Below are 23,851 nucleotides of genomic sequence, written 5' to 3' on the forward strand. Positions count from 1 at the left end.
ACCTGGGCAGGGGGTGGGTACTGAGACTCAGGCTCCAGAGGTCAGTTCCAGGGAGAGGAATAAGGTTGGCTGGGTGGATACAGCCTGGGGGGCTAGGGAGCATTGCACCACAGGCTGGAGATCAGGACATCAGAGGCAAGGGAACCTGGGAGGAGGCCTGGGTCCACAAGAGAAATAAGATGCCATTGTTGGGGAGCACAAAAGGAGGACGGGCACACCACCATAGGAATACCTTTCTCTGTGCATGCACTGACTCTCAGAGGGCATGGCCATGGGCACTGAGGCACCTCATACATGAGCCATGGGCAACAGGGCCCTTCCGCATGGGCTATAGTGACAGCACCTCCTGAGTGAGCTAAGTATGAAGATACACCTCTTGCATTGTCTACGGGGGGACAGGACAAGCCACCACAGTCATCTCAGACTCCAGAGGTGGATGTGGCCTGCTACCATTAGGGGCCCATGAACAGGTATCCCCTGTGGCCCCAGTCACCTCAAAGTTCAGCATAGAGGAGTGCACTGCAACTGAGCACGACCCATTGTTGCTTTCATTCCCATGAGAAAAAAACACGCCATGCTGCTGCCACTGCCAAATGCTCTGGGCACTGCTTACACCTGCCTGAGAGTCATTGCCACTTCCCAGAGCCCTGTAATTTGGAGCAGCTTGCACCACCTTCCTGTGGGTCCTTCCAACTGTTAAGAGCCCAGCAACTAGGCATTGGCTACAAGTCCTGCCTATCACATCCATCTCCCTGGAAGCCCATGCAGCACCCTATCAAGGGGATAATAGGAAAGAGACAGCAAGTATCCAAAGTAAAAGCAGTCTTCATGCCAAAAATAAATAATAAGCCATCACAAAATACCCAGAGGTGCTCTCATATATAAATAGCCCTCCAAGTCTATGGTAGTATTTTTCCCTAAACTCACAGAATAAGAAAAATATAAGCAAAATGAAGAAGCTCAGGAACCATTCTGAGTTAAAAGAACAGGAGAATTCTGTGAAGGAGCAAACAATGAAACAGACCTCTGCAGTCTAACAGACACTGAATTCAAAAAAGAGATAGTGAAAATACCGAAGAATTAAGAGCAGATATGAACAGTTATACAGATTATTTTTGAAAGGAACTAGAAAATATAAGGAGGACCCAAGAAAAATTATAAAATTCATTTGCAGAGATGCTAACTGAGTTAAAGTCACTGAAGAGCAGAATGAATAATGCAGAGGAACAAACTAGTCACTTGGAAGGTAGAATAATTGAAATCACCCAATCAGGAAAGCAGACAGAAAACCAAATGAAAAAACATGAGAGCAATATAAGAGATCTATGGAATAATACAAAGTGGGCCAATCTATGTATAATAAAGATTCCAGAAGAAGAAAATGAAAATGGAATTGAAAATACATTTGAAGAATTTATGGCTAAAAACTTTCCAAACCTAAAGGAAACAGATATCAAGATAAAGGAAGCACAGAGAGGCCCCAAAAAGTTGAACCCAAACAGGTCCATGCCAAAATTTATTACAATAAAAAAACGGGAAAAAATAAAGTTAAAGAGGATTCTAAAAGCATCAAGAGAAAAAAAAGAGTTAATTATAAGGGAACCCCCATAAGGCTATCAGCCGATTTTTCTATAGAACATGAGAGTGGCAAGATATATTCAAAGATTATTTTTTTTCTTTTTAGGGCCACACCCATGGCATTTGGAGGTTCCCAGGCTAGGGTTTGAATAAGAGATACAGCTGCCAGCATATGCCACAGCCACAGCAATGCCAGATTCGAGCCGCATCTGAAAACTGCACCACAGCTCACAGCAATGCCAAATCCTTAACCTGCTGAGGGAGGCCAGGGATTGAACCCACAACCTCATGGTTCATAGTCAGATTTGTTTCTGCTGTGCCAAAATGTGAACATCATATTCAAAGTTCTTAAAGGGAAAAATAGGCAGTCCAGAATACTCTACCCAGCAAGAATATCATTTAAAACAGAAGTAAAGAATTCCTTCAACAAACAAAAATTAAAGGAATACATCAATACTAAACCCATTCTAAAAGAAATATTAAAAGCACTCCTCTAAATAAAAAAGAAGTAAGAAGAAACAGGATAGAGGAAATCAGAAAATAATCACTTAAATAAGCTAGTATACAGATTTAAAAGCGGAAAAAAAAAACCTATTGTAAAAGTGATGATAAGCACAATGAGCAGCAAAAAGATAACCATGAAGTTGTTTAAAAAAAGGACATGCAAATCATAAAATATGGGTATGGAGAGTAAGAAAATCTCTTTTATTTTTAGAATGTGTTTGAGCCTATAGGACTATCAGACTAAAGCAAGCCGATGTAAGAAGGGGTTAACATACTTGAAAAACAGAGCAAATGCAACTTAAAACCAAACAATACATTCAAAAAAACTAAAAAGAAGAGAATACAAGCATACAATAAAAGGAAATCATCCAACCAAAAAAAAAAGACAGGAAGAAATAAGAAACATAAAATCAAATGGAAAAACAAGGTTTAAAATGGCAATAAATACATGTTTATCAATAATTACCTCAAATGTCAATGGACTAATGCTCTAATCAAAAGACAGAATAGCAGTAGTAGCCTACAATATGCTGCCTACCAGAGACTAACCTTAGGGCAAATGACACATATAAATTGAAAATGAAAGGAGAGAAAAAGATATTTTATTGCAAATGGAAAAGACAGGAAAGCACGAGTTGAAATACTAAAATCAGACAAAATAGACTTTAAAATGAAGGCCATAAAGAAAGACAAAGAATGACACTATTTAATAATAAAAGGATCAATTGAAGAAGAGGATATTACACTCATCAATATATATGCCCCTAATACAGGAGCATCCAAATACATACAACAAATACTAACAGACATACAACGAGAAATTGATGGGAATGCAATAATAGTAGGAGACGTTAACACACCCATTCACAGCAATGGACAGAACTTCTTTGCAGAAAATCAATACGGCAACAAAGATCCTAAATGACACAATAGAAAAGTTAGACTTAATTGACATTTTCAGGACATTATATTTTTAAAAAATCAAAATAAACACTCTTTTCAAGTGCACATGGAACATTCTCAAGGATTGACCACATATTGGGGTACAAAACTAACCTCAACAAGTTTCAGAATATAGAAATTATTTCAACTATCTTCTCTGACCACAATGGCATGAAACTAGAAGTCAACCACAGGAAAAGAAATGAGAAAAAAACTGACTACATGGAGACTGAACAACATGCTACTAAAAAACCCCAATGGATCAACATGGAAATCAAAAGGGAAATTAAAAAAAAAAAAACCCTTGAGACAAATAATAATGAAAACACAATGATTCAAAATCTATGGGATGCCGTGGGAGTTCCCTTTTCAGCTCAGTGGTAACAAACCTGACTAGTATCTATGAGGCCATGTGTTCAATCCCTGGCCTTACCCATTGGGTCGATCTGGAGTTGCCATGAGTTATACCATAGGTCTCAGATAGATCTTGGATCCCACATTGCTGGAGCTTTGGTATAGGCTGGCAGCTATAGCTCTGATTCAACCCCTAGCCTGGGAACTTCCATATGCCACAGGAGTGGCCCTGAAAAAAAAAAAAAAAAAAAAACTATGAGAGGCTGCAAAAGCACTTCTTAAAGGGAAGTTCAGAGAGATATAGGCCTTCCTCAAAAAAGAAGAACAATCTCAAATCAACAACTTAACCTACCACGTAATAGAATTAGTAGAACAAACAAAATCTAAAGTCAGCAGAAAGAAGGAAATCCTAAAGATCAGAGAGAAAATCAATAAAATAGAGATTAAAAAAATAGAAAAACAAATCAATAAAACCAAGAGCTGGTTCTGTGAAAGGGTAAACAAAATGGACAAACTTCTGACCAGACTCACCAAGAAGAAGAGAGAAAGAACTCAAATAAAAAAATAAGAAATGAAAAAGGATAAATATCAATGGGTACTGCAGAAATATAAAAAACCATAAGAGAATACTATGATTATATGCGAACAAATTTGACAACCTAGAAGTGGACAACTTTCTAGAAATGTACATCCTGCCAAAACTGAATCAAGGAGAAAAAGATCAAATGAAAAAACCAATAACTAGAAATGAAGTTGAGTATGTAATAAAAACACTTCCTGCAAATAAAAGTCCAGGATCAGATGGCTTCACAGGCAAATACTACCAAACATACAAAGAAGACACATCTTTTTTAAACTTTTCCAAAAGGTTGAAGAAAAAGGAATATTCCCAAAGACATTCAATGAAGCAACCATCACACTATACCAAAACCAGACAAAGATACTACCAAAAAAGAAAGTTACAGGCCAATATCTTTGATGACTATAGATGCAAAAATTCTCAAAAAAATTTTAGCCAACTGAATTCAAACGCATATAAAAAAGATCTTACACCACCACCAAGTGGGATCCATCACAATTTCACAAGGATTTTGAGTGCTGGTGGTATAGTGGTGAGCATAGCTGCCATCCAATTTCATGAGGATGGTTCCACATATGCCAATCAATCAATGTCATATACCACATTAACAAAAGAAACGTCAAAAACCACATGATCATCTTCCATAGATGCAGAAAAAGAATTTCACAAATTCCAAAATTCATTCATGATAAAAACTCTTACCAAAGTGGGTATAGAGGGAACATATCTTAACACAATAAAAGCCATTAATGAAAAACCCACAGCCAATCTAATACTCAACACAGCAAAGCAGAAAGCCTTCCTGCTAAAATCTGATGCCTACTCTTATCACTTTTATTCAGTATAGTATTGGAAGTCCTAGCCACAACAATCAGGCAAATAAAAGAAATAAAAGGTATCTAAATTGGAAGAGAAGAGGTAAAATTGTCTCTGGATGCAGATGACATAACACTGTATATAGAAAACCCTAAGGACTCCACACAAAAACTACTCCAACTGATCAATGAATTTAGCAAAGCAGCAAGATACAAGATTAACATTAAGAAATCAGCTGCATTTCTGTATATAACAATGAAATATTAGAAAAGGAATATAACAATAAAATAACTTTTAAAATCACACCTCAAAAAATTAAATAGCTAGGAATAAACCTGAACGAAGAGGTGAAAGACCTACTGAGAAGCATTAATCAAGGAAACATTAATACATTAATCAAGGAAATTAAAGAGGATTCAAAGAAATGGAAAGATATTCCATGCTTCTGGATTGGAAGAATTAAGATCGTTAAAATGGCCATACTACATTAATCTACATTAATCTACAGATTAATGTAATCCTTATCATGTTGCCTATCACATTTTTCACAGAACTAGAACAAACAATCCAAAAATGTATATGGAACCATAAAAGGCATAGACTTGCCAAAGCAATCATGAGGGAGAAAAACAATCAGGAGGCATAACTTTCCAAGACTTCAGACAATATTACAAAGCTACAGTCATGAAGACAGTATGATATTGGTACCAAAACAGACATACAGACCAAAGGAACAAGAGAACCCAGAAATAAACCCAGACGCCTACAGTCAATTAATCTTCAACAAAGGAGGCAAGAATATAAATGGGAAAAAGACAGTCTCCTCAGCAACTGGTGCTGGGAAAAATGAACAGTTGCATATAAATCAATGAAACTAAAGCAGGCCCTCACACCATGCATGAAAATAAACTCAAAATGGTTTAAAGACTAAAACATACGACAAGATACCATAAAACTCCTAGAAGAGAACATAGGCACAACATTCTCTGACATCAACCATACAAATGTTTTCTTAGGTCATTCTCTCAAAGCAATAGAAATAAAAGCAAAAATAAACCCATGGGACCTAATCAAACTTACAAGCTTTCACACATCAAAGGAAACCATAACAACAATAAAAAAAAGACAACCTATGGAATGGGAGAAAATACTTTCAAGCAATGCAAACTACAAGGGCTTAATCTCCAAAATATACAAATATATCGTACAACTCAACAGCAAAAAAAAAAAAAAAAAGCCAAAAAATGGGCAGAGGACATTTAGATGGACAACAGGCTCATGAAAAAAAAATGCTCAACATCACTAATTATTAGAGAAATGCTAATCAAACTGCAATGAGGTACCACTTCACACCAGTCAGAATGGCCATCATTAGTAAGTCTACAAATAACAAATGCCAGAGAGGGTGTGGAGAAAAGGGAACCCTCCTACATTAGGCGGAATATAAATTGGTTCAACCACTGTGAAAAACAGCATGGAGGTACCTCAGAAAACCAAATTTAGAACTACCATATGATCCAGCAATCCCACTCTGAGGCATATATCCAGACAAAACTTTCATTGAAAAAGATACATGCACGCCTATGTTCATTGCAGCACTATTCACAATAGCCAAGACGTGGAAACAACCTAAATGTCCATCAACATGTGAACAGATTAAGACGATGTGGTACATATGCAATACTACTCAGCCATAAGTAGAACAAAATAATGCCATTTGCAGCAACATGGATGGAACTAGAGACTCATACTAAGTGAATTAAGTCAGAAAGGGAAAGACAAATACCATATATCACTTATATCTGGAGTCTAATATATGGCACTAATGAACCTATCTACAGAAAAGAAACAAACTCATGGACATGGAAAATGAACTTGTGGTTGCAAGAGGGAGGAGAGATAGTGGGATGGACTGGGGATTTGGGGTTAATTGATCAAACTATTGCATTTGGAGTAGATAAGCAGTAAGATCCTGCTGTTTAGCACAGGGAACTATATCTAATCACTTGTGATGGAACATGATAGAGAATAATTTCTGAAAAATAATGTCTATATAACTGTGTCACTTTGCCATACAGCAGAAAGTGACAGAACAATGTAAATCAACTATAATATTTTTTTAAAGTATATGGTATTTAGTCAACCATCATTTGTTCTTTAATTCCCAGTTTTAATAACAAATTGTATCTTACTAATTGTTCTCCCAGTGAAGGTAAATTCCAAGATCATGAGTTTTAAGAGTGTAGCAAATACCTTTTCTGCCCTCATCAAATATTTGGCTCTCCTCCCTAAATATCTAGTATCTCCTTGAATAACTCACATTTATTCCGAACTTTCCAAAAATGTCTAATTCTTCCTATTTCACTGAAAACACCCTACCTACATTTAGCAGAAGCTCACTTGTTGAAAAGAGCACTGCAGCTGAAACCCAAAAATGAAGACCCAGTGCTTTGTTCTCTATTCTAGACCAATATGATATAAACAAGCAACTTATTATTCTCAGTTTTCCTGGGCCTGAGATATGACAAATGAGAAAAGTAGATGAGATCACCTCTAAAATTCCTTATGGTTCTTACATTTTATAATTCTATTATAAATCAGTCTTAATGACAAGGACCCTCAGATTTTATGTAGTTAAATTTATTCTGGGATTTCTTTTGTTGCTGTCCTTATTTTTCACTGTGTTTGTTTTCCTGTAACAACTTTGATGGATAGGATCCTCTTAATCTGTCCTTTGCCAAGCTGCATGATCTTTAGCAATTAAATTAGTCAAGCTGATATAACTCATGACCACCTCCATACTAGAAATTTTGATGTAAATTCTGTACAACCCAACTTGAGCTGTGAAGATTTCATAAAGTACAATTTTCCTGTTATGTATGACACTCTGTTTACTTTAGAATTTTACTGATGGTTTCAAGTTTGCCTGAACCAATGGCTCAGAGCACCATCTTAGAAAAAAAGAAAAAAAAAGAAACTAAAGAAGGTGGTGTTTTTATTTGTGCTGGCCTTCAATTCATGCTGTATGTCTCATAATGCAACCTAGCATGAGACATGTGATTGAGGTTACTCTTATCAAACAACTGTTCAGAGAGAACTGTGTGTGATCTCAGTCCAGTTCTGAGCAGAGAGCTGTCCACCTGGAAAAGCCCTCAGCTCAGCGGAAATGAATATCCTACGCATTGTCAGTCTCATCCGAGAAGTTCAAAACTAAATGCACCTGTGGACCATATTAGTCTTTTAAACCTTCAAAGGGGCTCCTGTGCAGCATCAAAGATAGGCCCACCTCACCTGACCCCATCAGTTCATGAATGATGATCTTTTTAAGACCTGTAAGTCAGCTTTAAAAGAGAGTACTAAAAGAGGATTTAATAAAACAGAACCAGGAACATTGCAAATAGGAAAAATTTAGGATGGTCTAACATTGCAGGGCTTGAAGGCATTACTCCTGTTGTATTAAGCAATCCAGTTTTAAATGACCAGAGGAAATTGACAGTAATGAAATAAGGAATACTTTTAAAGAACAGTTTGTTACTTTAGAAAACATTTTAAGATCCTTTTTTAGACAAAAGTAGAGTAATTCAACACCACAAAAAAATCTAAGAATGTATATTTATATGAATTTTAGGTAATTGATACATGCTTAGCGATAAAGATAATAATGACAATTTTGATCATGAAGCAATACGAAAACAGAAGACTTTAAATGGAAGTTCCTCCCTTGAGCTTACCCTAATTTATCATCATTTTAAAAAGGCTTAGTAGTGTCATTAGGAAGTACATGGTAAAATACAATAACAAAATTAACTGTGTTTTTAGAACCACTGATATTAAAAAAGAAATGTTGCTTGAGGGCTTCTATTCCTCCCCCAAATTCATGGCATTAAAACCAAAGCTAATTTAATGTGGTCATGTTATTCTCAACCTGAATCTTAAATAAATTATATTACCGATTCTAAGACATATACTATCCTATGAAACAAACTTTGATGCAATTACTTAAAAAATAAAACACTTTTTGCCTTCTTTGAAGAATTTTGTGTGTTTTAGGTCTTTTGCTTGTTTGTTTTACTTTAAAATTATGTACCATAATTAAAAATAAATCAAACTTCTAGATTTTATTTAGGCAACCAACTAGAGTTGTAGCCTCTCAGGACTCTCAGATTTTTGTTTTACTTTTTTCCTTCTTTGGTTTGATCCTTGTTTTTTTCTTTCTCTTACTTTTCAACTGCATGATAAATTCTGGATTATGTCTCAATGAAATTTCAATACCAGTTTTAATGAAGTGGCTGAACTTTTAACCTTTGAACCCAACACACTTTAAAACTATCACCAATACCCATTGCAATTTTTCTGTAGTTCTATGTCAGCTATAGTGAGGGTAAACCTTTTAGTGTATAGGACCTTATTTATCCAGGTTTTTGTGACAACAAATGGGGAAGATTTAATTTCTTTCCTGGTTGTTCTCAAAATTCTTAGAAAAATAAAATGCTGGAGCCTCTAACCCTCCACACACCCCAATCCTGCTCCTCTATTAGTAATTGATTTGCAAATAAGGAGCTCCTGGGTGTCAGTTTTTAATGGAAAATCACTTATTCATAACCAGCCTTAAAACTTCCCAACACAAAGGGTTATTTTTTTTTACCAAGTCATCTTATAGCATCCAAGCTCATCCTATCTATTCAGCTATGCACTTCTCCTGCAAGGTAGCTGGAGCATCATTTCCTAGAATTCCATAGCCAAATACCTGGGGTGCTTTCAAGATGCTCAAAAGGAAAGAACATTTTGTAAAATGTAGAATTTATACTTACATTTTCCTCTTTTTGCCATTATAAACATTAATAAATGCCACTCTATGCTATGTCCTTCTATCAGGAACCAAAGATCTGACAGTTCTCTGCCTTTATTTGTAGGAGGAATAACTTGATGAGCAGTGAACACTAGAGGGGGAGCTTATCCGTTCAGGAGAGAGAAAGCTTCAGACCCTTTGGGAAAGTATCAGAGTGGTACTGGAGCTACTGACTTAGACAAGTCAGGCTAAGATCTGGTCAGCCATGGCTCAGAAGTCAAAAGGTCAGGAAGGGTAGGTAGTCAATTTAACTGTCCTTTGAAAAAGGCAGGGATTCATAAGCCGAACTGAGAAATTTAGCTGCTGCTCATGCCATGATTTGGAATATTTTTAAAACCCCTCTAGAGGCAGTTTTAACAGGAGAAGCAGGATTACAGAGACTTTTTCCCCTTTACTATGACTGTCTGTCATTTAAATGTCTAAGGAATGATGGAATGAATTATCATAAAATTTTGACAAATTTGATGGCTCAAGCAAAAGGGGGAAATAGGCATTCAGATTATTAGGTTCTAATAAGACATGACATTTAAAATAAGTTTACATGGGAGTTAGACCTTTGCTTTTTTTCCTCTTGATTTAAAAACACTGAGATTGTTTTCTTTGAAAAGGAAAAGACTTCAGTTTCTCTTCTCTCTAGTTTAATAATTAAAAGTTCTATTTTACCTCTTACACATTTTTATCCCCTGTAACCATAATCCATTTGCTTTCCACAATTTACCTGAGTTTGACAAATCTTAAAATCTACCGTGAAAGCTGGCAGAATATTTTAGTAAATGTATTTAGTAGAATTTTAGTAGGAAAAATGTAAGCAGCTCTTTCATTTCTTATTAGTTTGTTTTTTCTGTGTTACAGCAGAGTAGATAAAGCTTATTGACTTAAAAAGAACAAATTGTATTTTCAAAAATGAAAAAATAATAAAAAGGGATTAACCAAAGTACTGGAAAACAAAATTAATTTTCTCTGATCTCAAAGAACAAGTTCTGTTTGTAATAAACTATTTCATTAACCCACATGAGTAAGCTCTAATATGATTATTTATATTATTTACTAAAGAGTCTAACTTTTTTTTAAGGATAATTTAATCACAATTATTCTGACTTTTGGAAATATCTTGAACTTTTAAATACTTGGGGACATTTCAAACTATGTACCTGTTAATGCTATAAAATTATTTCCTTAAAAAATAAAAAGAAAATACAACACACACAAAAAAAAAACATTTCTAGAATGACTTTCATTGTTTCAGACTTTGACAACTAAAAGTAAAGCAGAAAAAAGAACTTGATTGTAGTGAGTAAACTGAGGATGATGTAATCATTGATCAAAACCTGACTTTTTCTGGGAGTTCCTGTTGTGGCGCAGCAGAAACAAATCTGACTAGCATCCATGAGGATGCAGGTTTGTTCCCCCGCCTTGCTCAGTGGGTTGGGGATTTGGCGTGGCCATGAGCTGTAGGGTAGGTGGCAGATGCAGTTCAGATCTCTGTGTTGCTGTGGCTAGGGAGTAGGCCGGCAGCTGTAGCTCTGATATAACCCCTACTAGTCTGGGAACTTCCATATGCCATGGGCACAGTCTTAAAAAAGCAAGAAGTCCCCAAACAACAGCAACAACAAAACTCTGACTTTTTCTAAAATTACTTTATTCACACAAATAAAAAAATGTGGTTTAAAAAGATTGTTTCTCCTGGTACATTAAAAGGTTGGTTTATCTTTGCTCTACCGGGGATTTCCCAGAATGGTGGTGACTAGATCCTTAAGTTCTCGTCTGAGATGTTCCCATTGTTGCTCAACAGAAATGAACCCCGTTAGTATCCATGAGGATGTGGGTTCAATCCCTGGTCTTGCTCAGTGGGTTAAGGATCCAGTATTGCTGTGAGCTGTGGTGTAGTCGCAGATGCAGCTTGGTCCCCGAGTTGCTGTGGCTGTGGCGTAAGTAAGTAGCTACAGCTCCAATTCAACCCCTAGCCTGGGAACTTCCACCTGCTGCAAGTGTGGCCCTAAAATAATAATGATGATGATGATGATGATGATGATGATGATGATAATAATAATAATAATAATAATAAAGTCCTCAGATTCTAGTGGTTATTGCCCAGGGTTTTTGTTTGTTTTTTTTTGTTTGTTTGTTTTATTTTTTTTGTCTTTTGTCTTTTGTCTTTTTGTTGTTGTTGTTGTTGTTGTTGTTGTTGCTATTTCTTGGGCCGCTCCTGTGGCATATGGAGGTTCCCAGGCTAGGGGTCGAATCGGAGCTGTAGCCACCGGCCTACGCCAGAGCCACAGCAACATGGGATCCAAGCCGCGTCTGCAACCTACACCACAGCTCACGGCAACGCCGGATCCTTAATCCACTGAGCAAGGGCAGGGACCGAACCCGCAACCTCATGGTTCCCAGTCGGATTCGTTAACCACTGCACCACGACGGGAACTCCTGTTTTTTAAGTCTAGTAGGCATCTCCCACAGGCTTGGATAGCAATAATTGCTTGAACATTTTCATTTATATAATTAAATAATGGAGCAGAGGGAGGTTGAATTATATATATTAACTATAAGTTTCTACAGTTTCATATTATGAAAGCCAACTCTTGGGCTACTCAGTAAAATCTACATTGAGGTTACTGGTCTGGCCCTCTAAAGCATCTTTTATGTTCTGCGCATAGAGAACAGTGCAAATTGTGAGAGTGAAAAGTTAATGGGCACACTTCCTGGAGCTGAGAGTATGCAGCTTTGGAGTTATGTAGTTTGGAGGGGAACATGAGCTAGCTAAAAAAGCATAACTTTCCCCTTGTACCGTCAGGGCTATAGCCATGTAACTCACTCAAGATAAATGTTTAGCTAATCATTCATGGTCCCATCACAGAAGAAAAAAAAAAAGTATCGTATGTTAGAAAATGCTTCTTAGTCTCCTGTGAGTGTTAATTAACTGAAATATTTCAGTTCTTCAAATCAGGTCATAAAGTAGGTAGCCAAGAGCAAGGTCATTGGGACTATGAGTAAATAAAATACACTTGGAAATTATATCCAACATGAATCAGACTTGTCCCACATCCCTTGATCTGTTTGGTGCTTGATCTTTCCAATATTTTATTTATATATATTCCAAGTGACTTATTTTCTATAAATCTTGGATTTTTAAAATTTTCCTAGTTAAATTGACCAAATTAAGATATTTTCTCTAATTCTAGACTTATGCTTTATAAGATAGTAAATTTATTTCTGTTTTATTTTTCATCTTCATTTTATGTTTTAAGAATTTGAAAATAACCACCTTACTTTAGCAAGAATGGCCATCACCAAAAAGTCTACAAACAATAAATGCTAGAGAGTGTGTGGAGAAAAGGGAACCCTATTACACTGTTGGTGGGAATGTAAATTGGTACAACCACTATGGAAAACAGTATGGAGATTCCTCAAAAAACTAAAAATAGATTACCATTTGATTCAGCAATCCCATTCCTGGGCATCTACCGAGGGAAAACCATGACTTGAAAAGATACATGTACTCCAGTGTTCATTGCAGCACTATGTACAATAGCCAAAACATGGAAGCAACTTAAATGTCCATTGACAGAGGGGTAGATAAAGAAGATGTGGTACATATACATAATGGAATATTACTCAGCCATAAAAAGGAAAGAAATAATGGCATTTGCAGCAACATGGATGGACCTAGAAATGATCATGCTAAATTTAGTCAGACAGTGAGATACCAATGTCATATGCTATTACTTATATGAGGAATCTACAAAAATAATACAATGAACCTCTTTGCAGAATAGATACTGTCTCACAGAATTTGAAAAACTTATGATTTCCAAAGGAGACAGTTTGGGGGGTGGGGGGAATGGGCTTGGGATTTGGGATGGAAATGCTATAAAATTGGGTTGTGATGACTGTAGAACTTAAATGTAATAAAATTCATTGAGTTAAAAAAAGAATTTGAAAATAATTAGAATACTGCTAATTGATAGAAAAATAAAAATCAAAACTACAATGAGCTACAACTGCACACCGGTAAGAATGGCCATTATTAAAAAGTCTATAAATATCAAATACTGGAGAAGGTTTAAGAGAAAAGGGAACTCTTCTACACTGTTGGTAGGAATGTAAATTGGTACCACCGCTATGGAAAACAGTATGGAAGTTCCTCAGAAAACTAAAAATATAATTACTGTATGTTCCAACAACCCCACTCCTGGGCATATATCGGGACAAAACTATAATTCAAAAAGATATGTGCAAACCTATGTTCATTGCAGCACTAGTCAAAATCGTCAAGACATGGAAAGAAACTAAATGTCCATCACACAATGTAATACTACTCAGCCATAAAAAAGAAGGAAATAATGCCATTTGAAGCAACATGGATGCAACTAGAGATTATCATACTAAGTGAAGTAAGTCAGAAATAGAAAGACAAGTACCATATGATATCACTTATATGTGGAATCTAAAATATGGTACAAATGAACCTATCTAGAAAACAGAAACCAATTCACAGACATAGAAAATAGACTTGTGGTTGCCAGGGGGAGAGGGGAGGGAGTGGGATGGAGTCTGGGAAGTTGGGGTTAGTAGACACAAATTATTCCATTTAGAATGGATAAGAACAAGGTCCTACTGTATAGTAAAGGGAACTATATTCAATGTCCCTGGGCAAGAGGTTGAACCCATGCCATAGCAGTGACCCAAGCCACTACTGTGACAATGCCAGATCGTGATCCTTAACCCACTGCACCACAAGAGAACTCCCAGTACAGCATGGGAATCCATGTCAACATTCTTCCTTCAAGGGTTTTAGAATTCACTCTCAACATTTCATGGAAATGGCCTGCTATTTGTTCTGTGCCCCACTGATGATATATTTTACTTTGAAACACAGGCAAGACCAGAATGAGAGAGAGAGGTAAGAATATATTTATAAAGGGGAAAAATAATAAAAACTGATTGCTAAAGATTTGAAATCAAATGATGGACTTTTTACAAGCACTTCATATAACTAAAGCCCAATATCTACAGAGAATTGTGTTAGGAAATGTAATTAATAAGATAGGAATATATATGTCATTACTATCAAGTTGTTCTCACAGACCTTCCTATTTCAATCAACCAATCAATCAATTAATCAATTAAGTAAAAATATATTGAACACCTACCATACACCACACAATTTATTTGACTCTGATTTATTATTGTGAATAAGATCAAGAAGGGAGTAATATTATGAAGCTTACAACAGAGCAGGGGTTCAGGTAAGTATGTGGACAAGTTTGATAAAGCGAGAGTAGGTTATTATTGGTGGACATAGGAACACTCACCTAGATTTCAAAAATCGAATATTTCTAGGAAAGTGGCAAAACAGGCCTGAATGGATGAAAATAATGACATTACTGTGGAAGGAAAGGGGGGAAGTTGAAAAAAAAAAGAATGTTTAGGGAAAATGAGCAAGACAGTGCAAGGGAGGGAATGGTGGGAAGTAGGTAGGTTAGCAAAGGCCATGAAATAAAGGAAATTAATAGCCACGTATGAGTCCAGGTCTATCTGGGAGTAGTGGAGAGCTGTCAAACAGTTGTTAGCCAGAGAAGGATCAAAGATTTGAGAATGCCTATCTTCATAATGTGGAAAATGGATGAAGAGCAACAAAACTGGAGGCAAAGAGTTCATGTGGGAGAGATGACTGTGGTGAAACTAAAACAGCGAGGCGTTACAGAGAGAAGCAACCCTATCTGTCAGCTATTTAGAAGGTAGAATGGACAGAGAGGTTAGTCTTAGATGAGATGTGGTAGTCAAGGTTATAAACAATGCATTAATTATACTCATTTCACTGTAACATTAATTGTGTTTGTGCAAACTGACTACAACCCCAAATTTGCTTAAATGATACCATAAGGAAGCACTCAGCATAAACAATTGGTCCCTCTATATATTCTTCATATATATTTGCTGGGATTTTTTTTTGACTTGTAGTCAAGTTTTCTCATTTTACTGAGAATATGATACTTTTGTAACCATTTTAATTTTACTAGTAATTTTCAAGTTAAAGATAATTATATGAAGAAAAATGTCAAAAATAAGAATAATTGTGGCATCCTGAGAATAATAAATGCTTGCCAACTGATGAATCACAGAGAAAATACTTAGTTATTTACAATCTTTTTCCCAACTTTAAAATAAATGGCAATGTTGAACAAAAAAAAAAGGCACTTTAGAGACAAATATCAAAATATTTACAGACTTGTTTTTGTATAATTATTCATACAAGAATATACAGAAACCTTTTTAATTTATTTACTCGTTCAATAAACTACTATTTTATGAAGTATATGCAATTATATTATGTAAGTTGTTTAATACAAAAGCCATGGGGTTTAGATGGCTTTTAAGATTCCCTCATTCCAAGTGTATTATTTGTATGTGTTTTTGCAGAGAGGGAGAGAAAGAGCAAGAGGAATTTAGTTTGTACCAAATAATTCACCCACATTCTGAAAAACAGACTAAGGGAAAAGGTGAAAATATCTAGGCAATGGTGAAACTTGAGATTTACCTGGAATATTTGATCAATCTCAGGATTTATAGTTTTCATGGGAGTATATCCCTAGTTCCTTTAAAAGTATAGGTGCCGGATCTTGTTATCTGGCAGTCCCCCCCCCAATAATAACCATCCCAGTGGTTAAGGAAGTAAGTACATGAGATGGGTTAGAGCATGAGTCAGGATGTGCAGTATGAAAATCTGTTAATTTCCTGCTCTTGAATTGGATGTCAAATGCCCACTTTGCTGATGAAGAAATTTTCATTGCCTTAAAGTCAGAGCAAAATTACTGTCTTTAACTACTTATATCCCTCTAGTCCTTCCATGAGTCAAGCCAAATATTAAGAGAAAGAAGTGTAGAATATATTTGCCTATTCTTAATATTTCCTTGGGGTTCTGAAACCCAACTACATCTAAAATTTTAGTTGCTAAAAAAAAAAAATCTATAAAACATGGAGCCAAGTATGTTTAGACTACTGTTGGCAACCAAGTTGACTGGAGACCACAAGCCAAGCAAAAAAATGCCAGGTAAAATTTCTGTTACAGAAAAATTGCCATTCCCGCATTTATTAAGACTTCTATGTTACTTAAAGAAAGTTTCCTTTAGATAGATACCATATGTCCTGCTTTTCCTGGTACAATTCACGGTATGCCTGGCTTTATTAATAACAGCTCTTTCTTCTAGAAGTATATAAATTTGGATGATAATATATGTGGTTACCTTACTAATAGATCCTTGAGCAACACTTGTATATAGTGCTCTAAGAAGAATCTTTTATTTTGGACATGATGATAAAGGGACATGGGGTTCAATATTAATCATAGCTTTTGATATTGCAGTGCTTCAAGAAAATGATATTGGAGTTCCCATCGTGGCGCAGTGGTTAATGAATCTGACTACGAACCATGAGGTTGCGGGTTCGGTCCCTGGCCTTGCTCAGTGGGTTAATGATCTGGCGTTGCTGTGAGCTGTGGTGTGGGCCACAAACACGGCTTGGATCTCGCATTGCTGTGGCTCTGGCGTAGGCCAGTGGCTACAGCTCCGATTTGACTCCTAGCCTGGGAACCTCCATATGCCGCGGGAGCGGCCCAAGAAATAGCAAAAAGACAAAAAAAAAAAGAAAAAGAAAATGATATTAATAAAAACAAGAAAGTCATAAAATAATGAGAACATATCAAAATTGTGTAAACAAAGCAGTGCATATATATTCTTTGTGCAGCTGGTGAAAATAACACTCAAGGATCCTTAAACTTTACAGTTATTTTCATGATAGCATTCTTTTTAAGAAAGTTCTATCAGGGAATTTCAAACTTATCTCTGACTCTGGTGTCTATGTGTGATGGTTGTTGGAGATTTCTAGTAGTTCTCATGAAGGGTGAGGAGAGCAATTTTTTCCCCATCAGTGAATGACACAATCTTTTGCCATTCAGCAGAAAATTTTAAACTTCAGAATATCACCATGGGAGGTGCTACATACGTTATCCTTTGCTCATCCAATACAGCTTAGTTAGTTACATGGTGCAAACTAGGAAAGGTATTTAATGAAGTTTGAAAAACTAAAGTGAAAATTGATAAAGAATTGATCAAAAAAAAAAAAAGGATTGAAAGTACCCCTAGCCAAAGACCCAATTAAACCGGTGGCTTGAAAAGTGTTAAATGTGTTTATTTGCACTTTCGAAGTTCAGATTTCCTCATACATTTTCATACTGATGGAGATAAAATGCTAAAGTCTTAAATCCCTCTATGCCATGCTGAGTTGCTAAGGGCTGTTGAGTTTTTGTTATTTCTCCTCTCGAGTTAGCTCTGATTACGCCTGCTGAGTGAAAAATTTGTATTTGCCGACAGAAATAGGAACCACCCCACGTGCACTTGCACTCAGCAAATGCTCCAATACATCACAAAGATTTGCTCAACCCACCTTCAGAGGCCAAATCGAGCATGTTATTTTCTGTTTAGATCTGATTCTGGAGCCTATCAGTCAGGAGTGTTTTCCAATCTCTGATTAAAGCAAGGCCTACAAAGCTGGAAGTGTTCACACACAGTCTCATTAGAGCGCCGGATAGAGTGACCCAGGCCTTCTAGCACAAAGCTCTGAGTGAACTTCAAATATGAGAGTGCATCAATCAAATCCAAGCAAGGCTTTTATGTCATTTTTCTACTTTGCCTTTAAAGTCCTATAGGAATGCCCTTTCCAGCTGTACAGCCGAAAAGCATTCAATAGAAACAAAAAAGCAAAGGCCCCCAACCCCCTGCCCCCTCCAAATGGGTTTGGTTTTACCTCCCCCACCAAGCATTAGAGAGTCTTCTGTACGTTTTAAATTATTTAGCATGTTCAACAATGCAACGAAGAAGATGTTCACATTACTTAATGGCTCTGTATTAGTTATTAGTACCCATTTGAAAAGAAAACCAATAAGGTCAAAGGCAATGAAACTGCATATTGTACATTACAAATAGAGGTAGCAGAGGGATTGGAGAAAAAATTATAGCAATGCTCATGGAAGCTTTTCATTCCTTGCCTCCAACACTAACTCCCAACTTCACCTCTCTCTTTTTTGTGTGTTGGCTTATACCATTAAGAAAACCAAAAACATTTTTTTAATTAAAAAAATAAAATCATAGAGGAATATCAAGAGTCTTGGCAGGAAAGATAAGATTTAAGTCAGAGAAAGAGGAGTTGGGCATTTAGTTAATGTTTGTTCTATACACTGCTCAGGGCAATAGAGTCATTTTCAAAAATACATCTTTAAAAGATAAGCATAAAGCAAAACAATATAAATTTGCCCACTAATATCATTAGAGGAAAATGCATGAGGGCAGTTAGCAGTGATTATTAAATTTAGGTACTTTTGCTTCCAATACCAGGCCAAAAAACATTACAACGCAAGTAACATCAGTATGAATTAAATAAAATAAGGCTTGTGAAGCCTGAAAAACAAAATAATTTAAAAGGAGAAAATAAATCTTTCCTGCAGTATAAAGTTTCCTGAATTTTACACTTGTCTTTAAACAATGAATAATTGGACTCCTCAAAATATCCTATATTGATCCAATTAGGAAGAGCAATATACTGAAAATATAGTGTACATTGAAATATTGGGCAGATACAGTGCTTATTCAAGGGAATTCCCTGCATGTGTACATTTGTTTCCATTTCTAAACTTTACTAAATATGAGGCAAATACTACCCACAAATAGCACTTCATCCACTCAAATATATTGCAGCATGTAAAACAGTGTTTGAATTTAGAGCAATATATATTTTTTTAAATTTAGCATGTGTTTCTTTACAGGGCTTCAGATGTTTGGAAGAATTATGCAGATTTTATAAATGAGTACTAGAGCATTATGCTACTTGATAGTGCCCCATCTGTGCTTCCCCTGTAGTGTTTGACGGGGCATCTGTGTAAATTGCCTTTTTTTTTTTTTTTTTTAGTTAATTGGTTTATTGCATAAAACTTAATGCACTACCTGATAAAAACTTTTGTTCACTTCAGCACTTTTCCTCTGTAGAGCTGATGTTCATCTTTAGCTTTAGTCAGACTTAACTTTTTCCTTTTGTAGATTTCTAAACTAAAAAATTACGGGAAAGTTTATCCCCTCTGTATAATAGGGCATATTACACTATGCTTGTGTGCCAATAAATATTGAGTATAAGCAATAATATAAGTTGCTCACCCCAATATTTCATATATTTTGCCATTGCTTCCCAACTAAAATATTTTCTAATATGTTCTTTAGAGATATCTTAAGAAAAGTTTTTTTAAAAAAAGTTCCTAGTGAAGAAACACACATAGTTATAAAGTGTATACAACCAATCTTTCTTTTCTCTCTAGGGTGTGCTTGCCTCCATTTAAGTTGTTTAAATTATGTCAACCTAAGACCAAAAATCATGATGAAATGAAATAAACAACAAAAAAATGAAACATTATAAAATCAGTTTTTAATTTGCCTATATCTTGTTTAGGAAAAAAATTAGGAATCCTAGATGATAAACTAAATTTTTCAAGTTCATCTCAATATCTGTACTCTGGAGAAGCAAGAGAAACTAAAGTAGATGGACAGAGAAGAGAAATTCTGCAAACACTGTGTGGGTAACACAGATCATCGGTGAAGGGTATATGTTCTGAATCCAACCAATATGAGCTATGTAACTATGGGATTTTTTTTTTTAATCTACACCCCTGTTACTTTATTTTCAAAATGATCTCATAATAGTATTTACCACACAAAGTCACTGTAATAAATAAGTTTATACTTGTCAACACATAAACACGTCTGACATGTAACAATTGCTCAAAAAATATTAGCTCTTATCATGTTAATTTTGGTGAGAATAGCTATTTTGCTAGAAAGCATAAGCTCACATTAGTTCACTCAATATATCTGAAAAAAAGCACCTATTACTTTTTCAAAATTTAAAATACTTTTTTTATGAAACATATTTAATTCAAGAAGACTTCTCTTAGTATGTAAAATATATTCCTTTTTGAATAACAAAGAGGATAATACTATAGGAATACATTGTATTTTATAAATTTTTCTAATTGAAGACAGCATAGTCTGACAGTTTTGAATTATCTAACTTTAGAACTATTTGTTTCTGATTCTCACATAATGGTCATCATATAGGAAAGTTCCACAAGTTTTAAATAGCATACTATGTGAACATTTTTTGTATTTATAAGTTATATAAATTATATGTCAAATGCTATTAACTATTTAGTGTACAATGACATCATAATTGATATAAAATATGATGTACTGGTGTTTGTGCTCCATTATTTTCTCTGTCAGATATTTTTTTTAAAAAAAAGAAGAACATACATTGAGTTTTATCTTGAATTTACCTTATCTCAAAATTTGGAAAGTCTGTCAATGAGGTACACTCTTATTCATCTAAAAATTCTATGCAAATAAACTAGCCAATATGTGGAATTTGGAACAAGATTTCAATATGTGAAAATAAAAATCAAAGTGTCAACTGCTCTGACTTGGAGCAAAATGAATCATGAACTAAACCCTCGCACTACATAAACATATAAAAACTTAGTAAGCTCCTCAAGTGTTCTCATACTAGCATATAATATCTATTCTGTCCAATAGCATTAAAAGTTGTTCTGTGGGATAAAAAATACTTAAATGCATTTTGCTTCAAGGTTTAAAGTATAAAGAGCTGTTCTAGCAGTTGCTCAACACTCAAAGGGAAAAAAAGAAATATCGATTTTATACCAGTCATGAAAACTATTGAAGAAAGAATATTTTGTAGTAATAGTTTGCCTTTCCCATGTGGCAGATGATACCTAGTACAATCTTAGTTGAGAGGCAACAATACTTTCACACTGTTTTTTCACATTAAGTATACCAGTTACTCCAAAATCTAGTTTCTTCATTCCTTCTTAGTATGTTCACCTTCACATAGACCAGAATATGAAAATTATACACATGAACATACACACACACACAATGTGTCCCCCAAAGCTAAAAATCTAATAAAAAATCCTTCAAATCGTCATGACTAGGTTTGGAAGATTTGTCATTAAAGAAACATTTTATAAAAATTAAACTATATGTGATTTTCCAGCCATTTATAATTCTCAGTGGTATATGAGATAGAATTATTCATTTTCCCTTGATAAAATAAAAAAGTTATTAATCTTACACTTTTGCTTGGTATTCTATGCTATTCTATAAGAGTTAAAGATTATGTATTACATTCTTAAAATATGTGTGATAAGCAAATACTATTTGCAGAAGATTGGACCAGATTAATTTTTCTGAGCTTTATTCAATATTTACTTGACAAGATGTCCAGGACTCCTGGTAAATATGTTAAAGTGAGAGCAAAGTAAGTCATAGGCACAACTATGAGATCATTTCCATGTACTATCATACATAATTTACTTTCCTGTCTTGAATAAAATCTCCCCATAATTTTTATTTTATTAACATTTTTTACAAGATGGTATACCTTTTCTAAAATAATACTCAATTTTTTATTTATGAAAACACAGAACTTTGTGGCTACCTTCAGTATTATCATTATTACTACTTTCAGCCAAGGAAAAAAATAAAAGAAACCAATTTTTTAAAACCAGAATTTCTTATTGAGTAATTGGAATTGGTTAAATGAGAGGCAAAATACACACACTGACAGTAGTACTGACAAAGCAAAAAGTATCCAGCCAAACTTAAAGAATTTCCTAAATTTGCTAATCATTATTTTTTAGACCAAGTTTCCACCCACCTACCCCCACCATTATATCAGGTTGAAGTGTCTAAAAGAAGATAGACCCCAAAGAGCAGTTTAAAATGCTTTAATTTTTTTTTAATGTGATACTGTTCTTTTTAAGGGTTCTTTCATATGTGATCAGTCAGAGATACTGACTTTTGTGAGTTAACACAAAAGTGAAATAGCACTTTTAAGTGCTGTCTCTCTTTGGAGATTTAATGCGCTTTGTAATATCTCTGAGATCAGTCAGGGAGAGACGAGAAAAAAGAAATTTGATTTTGAGTCTGGACCAAAGCTCAGTGACTTGAGAGGCACCCAAACATAATGAAAAGGAAGAAGTTTCAAAGAGAAAGTTGGCAGCTATGACCAGAATCCACAGGGCTAGCAGGACTGACATCAACCAGAGGCAGATTTAGAGGGGTACCCTATGATCTCTCTTGATACCATTGACACTTCAAGACCCAGTTTCATTGGGGAACAGTCCAGTAAAAGAACATCTCCAAAGGACACAGCATGGTTGCAGTATTGAGAAAGACATGAAAATGCCAGCACCAAGGGCCTAAAGCTGTCCTTTTCTCCTCCAAAGATCACATACATCTGGGGAAAGCAAAAGTCAACATCTGAAACCTGCTCTTTCAAGCTTGACTTGAATGATATAAAGTTGGCCGTATAATAGCTAGATGCTTACCTTTCTGACCTAGGTTCAGCCCAATGTAAGAACAAGTTATTAGTTGATCCCTGGTAGTCTTCACTTACCTCCTGGTGAATAACTTTCTACTCTTTTTTTTTTTTAATTAAAGTAATAGCTAAATTTGTGTCAAATACTGAAAATCAGCACAGAATGCTTCTATCTCTTTGTTATTTCCAATGTTTTCAAAGAGCTATGTATGAAATGTAAATTCTGAATTTGGTATAAACAGCACTTAAACAAATAATAACAATAAGGACAAGTAGATTAAAGAAATCATGCAAATGTTTTATGCTAGAATGTGTGTGAATGGATGAGTGTCAGAGTTCCATAGACCTTTAGGACACTTATACAGCACAAGAAGACAAAAATCAAAAGGAACTGTAATAATTATGCAAAGGGTATTAAAATTATAGATCAAATGGGATACATCTTGATAATGTCTACTCTAAAATGGCATCTTTCCCCAGTTTTGTAGGCTAAATTACAATTGAACTATAATTATAGAAAGTTTTACAGATTTGCTTGTATGAGAATTATGTTCAAAATGAATAAAAGAATTGAGTTATTTGTCAAAATAACTGAAGTAAAAATAAAAATATCATTTTTAGTCTAGATTAAAATTTCACTTTTAGTCAGACAATTGAAGAACCAATAATGACCATTTTAAATTTGCTTATGCTCAACTTCGATATGAAACAGAATTTGTGTCCGCCTTTGGTATTATCATTAACTTCTAGTGTATCATTTTGGATATATCTTCATGACGTCAAAATATCTG

General features: G+C 35.1%; 1 long non-coding RNA gene across 1 annotated transcript in view; it reads right to left on the reverse strand.

Moving 5' to 3' along the window:
- LOC102157568 overlaps positions 1-23,851 on the reverse strand; it is a 582,930-nt gene that overhangs the window by 331,577 nt on the left and 227,502 nt on the right. The window lies entirely within an intron of this gene.

Source organism: Sus scrofa, chromosome 2 (assembly GCF_000003025.6).
Source record: "Sus scrofa isolate TJ Tabasco breed Duroc chromosome 2, Sscrofa11.1, whole genome shotgun sequence".
NCBI lineage: Eukaryota > Metazoa > Chordata > Mammalia > Artiodactyla > Suidae > Sus > Sus scrofa.